The following is a 4,720-nucleotide window of genomic DNA, read 5'->3' as shown; positions in this document are numbered from 1 at the left end:
AAGGGAGGTAAAGAGGAGACAAGGGCACTTACCCCAGAGAGGCCGTGAGAGTGAGGGAAGCGGGTCTCAGGTCCTGGTCCGTCTGCTGCGTGGGAGCAGGAGGAGGTTCCTCAACCCTTAGAGGCCTGAGGAGGGGTCTCCTCCCGGGTCTTCGGCACCAACTGATTTGTTTTTCTAAGACCACCAGAGCGGGCACAAAAGAACCAGCGACTAGGCGAGTGTAGGAGCAAAACTGCAAGTTTATTTTGGTCACCTAAGGTGTGGGGAAGAGGTCTGTCGGCCTCCGGCAAAGAAGGCCGACAGAGCCCCCCCGGTGGGGCTCTCGGACGGAGTTCCCGCAGTCCTAACATCCCGACAGGAGTGGAGGACTGAGGAAGGCCACACGTGGCGTGCCTCTGGAGCGGCTTTTCTAGGAGTGGGAGGGCAATAGGTGGGGCACAGGCGTGTCAGGGGGCGTTCCGCAGGTGCGACCAGGTAAATCTTGGTCTCTTCAGATTGACATCACCTGGTGCATGCCTAGTTGGTCTGCACCTTCCAGGGTCGCCGGCTGCATTTTCGCGTGCATGGGAAAAGTTGGGGGGGGGGATGAAGAACCCGGAAGTGCACCATCTTGCCTCCATTCATCCAAACAGTATGGATAAGTTGTTCCTTGATGAAACTATCATTTGAAGAGGAAAGTAAATGTGATAGAGTAGGAAAGAAGGAGGGACATACTGCAATTAGCCAGGTGAGTAGCAGAAGTAAGATTGAAGCTCATTATCTCTTCCACCATTTGGAAAGGAGGTGGAATGCTCAAAACTCCATCAAACCCCATGCATGGCCCTTTCTTGCCTCAGGACTTCTAAGCATGCAGTAAGTACTTCCCAGAAAGTAAATGTCTGCGTACACACACATACACACAAACACAGCTATGTTTCAAGACCCAACACAGAATGTCTTTCTTGACAACTATTGTTGCCCTCCCTCTACTCCCTGTTTATTGTACAATACTCCCAAACAGTTATTGAGGTGCATTATTACTGTTTATTTGTATATTCTTCCCATGGTTATAAGTTCTATGAGAAAAGAAATCATAGCTTTACCTTTGTATCCTTATCATCTACTACAGGGCCCAACAACATTGAGATAAAAATCTATAGATTAGATGAGCAAATGAAGGAAGAAAGGGAGAGAGACAGGAAAGAACAGAAAAAAAATGGGAGGGAGAGATGGAGAGAGGGACATTCCAGTTCACTTGGTTTTAGATATGCTGAGGAGGAGTTAATGCCAAGTTTAATAAAATACTACACCGAAAACCCCCAAATCCCATCCCCCAAGCAGCAACCCTGTTTCTGATGGCAGAGTTTCGTTAGCTCAAGGAAAATACACAGCATAAGCTGAATGACATTAAACTGCTCAGGGGTTCATGCCCAAACCAATTCCCTCTCCAGGGAGATAACATTTCTGTAGTCTTCTACAGTACTTTTAGAATCTCTCCAGGCTATGGCAGCAACAGATTTAGTAGACAAGTGGGAACTAGAAGCACATCACATGAACTGAACTGGAAAATGTCCTGGCCAATTAACAGCAAATGTCTCTGGCAATTAACCAACAGCCTGGTAACAAAGATTATCTGTGTTGTTTTGCTCAGTCCTGGAATGTTTATCATCTCTTCGTGTCTTGGTTTTATAGTTTCAACATTTGAAAGATGTATATTCCACTTTTTCAGTAGTTTGTAAGCTCCCTTGAGGACCCAAACTCATTGAATACATCTTTTTATTCACACAACACCTAGCATAGTGTTTGACTCAAAGTAAGAATGCTGTAAATATTTTTAAATAAATAAAAAACTTTATTCCAAACCTGACGCTACAGATTAAGTCTCCAGCTACCAGGGGTCCACAGCATGACATGGGTGTACAAATTAAGTAGTGTGGCTTAGGCAACGCTATATAATTTTTAGTTGCATTTTTCAAAATAAAAACTGTTAATGTTAGGTTTGTATAAGGAAAGGGTGTTGGGAAATCATTTCATTCAATTCTCTCCTTTCCAGATGGGAAACCTGTTATATTGGCTTTTCTAACATGCTAGTTAGAAATATGACAGGACTGTAATCAGAAGCCAGCTCTATAGACTCTTAGTCTAGTGCTCCCTTTTTAATAGCCAAGTCTTCTGTCATTACTTACTTCTAGTAACAAAGACAACAGAGTGTTTTTATTACAATATTTATAAAACATAAAGTACTTTAGTACATTTTGGTAGCATTCTCACTAACACACATCAAGCAGCCTTAAACGTGTGTTAACTAAGATTCAAGAGCCACTCTTGATGGTTTGTCATCAATCAACCATTCCATTCCATCTTCTTGAAAGAAGACAGACCATCAGCCAAGGTCACTCTTTACTTCTGATTCCCTATCTGCACACTTGCCCACATCCATCAGCAGCAGTATTGTTTTCTCTTTGTTAGCCTTAGAGAATGAGGTGCTTCCCCCCTTTCAAGGCCAAGCCTTTGCCATGGCACATTTTTCTATTCTGATCAATATTCTGGAGATTTGCTCCACAGTCTATGCTCTTTCTCTCCTGAATCTTAGACCTCTTTCTAGCTACTATCGTCATAAGCAAATTCAAGTGTCTTCCAACTAAAGCCTCCCAACCCAATGTATTTGAATGAGTGCTTTCAAATTCTATTCTCTCTTTCTCATTCAAATATCTTGAAAGAATATGCTCAGTCTCAATTTGTTAGCTTCAATCATTTCTTGTCTCATTGCAATCTGCCCTCCACCCCGGCACTCTACTAAAACGCTCTAAGCAAGGTTTCAAATTGCTTCCTAATTATGGAATGCAAGGGAAAGTTCCACTCTAATGTTTCTCTCTCACTTCGTTTTCAAAACAACTCCTGTTCTTTCCGTTTCCATGACTCTGCACTCATTTGATCTTGTGAAATATTTCTGCCCATATTTTCTGTTTTCTGTGTGGGTTCCTCTTCTGCTTATTCTTTAAAATGTCAGTTTCTGAAGGAAGTGTAATAATGGTTTCAAGTACCAATATATACTGATGGCCAAAAAATCTTTTTGCAGCTCAAATAGCTCTGGTATTCGGATACATATGTTTATATTCCTTTTCATGGTTTTCATCTCCATACCTGATAAGTGCCATGAACTCAATTTCAAAACTCAACTCAACATCTTTGACCTAATTCTCCAACTACACATAGAACCACCAAAATACTATATGTTGGATTGAAAGAATTGTATCAGCCAAAATTCGAGGTCATATTGTTACAAGGTGAATTTAAAAGTCATGTTATAAAATTGCAATAGGCACAAAATAAAGATGGTGAAAATATAGTGAACCATACCCTGACCGTAGCCCCAAATAATCACAAGGCACTCACTTCCTGACTACTACCTGCTCCATGTTCTTCCCCCCATTTGGTTCCTCCCTCAGTCTTTCTCTGATTAACATCTGGGTCTCAGAGGAAGATTGGAACCAATCACAAATACCATTATACCCAAATTTGTGCCAGGGAGCAATTTTACTGAGTCTTCCATCTTACCTAGTAGAATTGTCATGAACCTGATCACTTAGACTAAACATTTAGGATTGATTCTTAAACCCTCCTTCCATTACCCTCTATATCCAACTAATCACCAGGTCTTGAAAATTGTACTTCTTAAAAATTCCTTGAACTTACACAGTGTCTCCGTATTACTTAATCCAGACTTTAATTTATTTCTGGGCTACCCGAACAGCTTTTTATCAGGTCACTCTACTTCCAGACTTGTCCCATTCAAACTTTAGAACTGAGATTGCAGAGGAATTTTAAGGTGCTGCCCCACATCCCACAATCTCCCTTGTGATTTCAAAATATACCAGTATTGTTCATGACTCTGCTATTTGTTACTGCAGCTTCCTCTGCTTAGAGCCCTCTACTAACTCTTGGTCTGCCTGGCAGTCACCCATTAATCTGTTTGGCTTCAGCTCTAATTTCATCTATGAAGACATCTCTGTCCTGTCCCTTCTGTTTTTTCCCCAACAAATATAATTGACCATGCCCTGTTTTTTTTTTTTTCTTACACTTTATATGTATGCATGTGTCTTTTATTTATTTATTTTTGTTTTTTATTTTTTATTTTTTGTAGAGACAGGGTCTCACTATATTGTCTAGGCTGGTCTCAAACTCCCGGTCTTGAGCAATCCTCTTGCTTCAGCCTCCCAAAATGCTGAGATTGCAGGCATGAGGCACTGTGCCCAGAAGCATACTTTTTAAAGTACCTGTAACATTTTATTATACCTAGTCACTTATTTCTTTTTCCAAATAAGCAGCAAATTTATTGAGGAATGGGGCTAGATGTCATTCAACACTGAGCCTAAATGGTGGATATAAGGTATTTATAATTATTTTTTAAACTAAACTATCTTTTATGCACTATTTGTGTCATAATATTTTCTCAAAAGGAAAATAAAAGATATTACACAGAGCTAAAAGATATCTGAAAGGCAGAAGTCAAATTTAAAAAAATTAGATAGGAAAAGGGAAGCTATGGTAGACAATCTTAGGTAAGGTAAAGAGGCTATGTTTGCTCTCTGTCACTTTCCAAATTATGACTCCTTTTTCGAAGTCAATCTTTTGCCTTGTTTCCTATTCTTTTTTTCCATCTAATAAGTAAGAGAAAACCCTCACTGGCTAGAATCACATACAAGCACTCATCACTCTAACTCATCACACAGATCAGTAA

The sequence above is a fragment of the Rhinopithecus bieti genome, unplaced genomic scaffold (assembly GCF_001698545.2).
Source record: "Rhinopithecus bieti isolate Rb0 unplaced genomic scaffold, ASM169854v2 scaffold_5007, whole genome shotgun sequence".
NCBI lineage: Eukaryota > Metazoa > Chordata > Mammalia > Primates > Cercopithecidae > Rhinopithecus > Rhinopithecus bieti.
Note: the sequence above shows the minus strand (reverse complement) of the source record.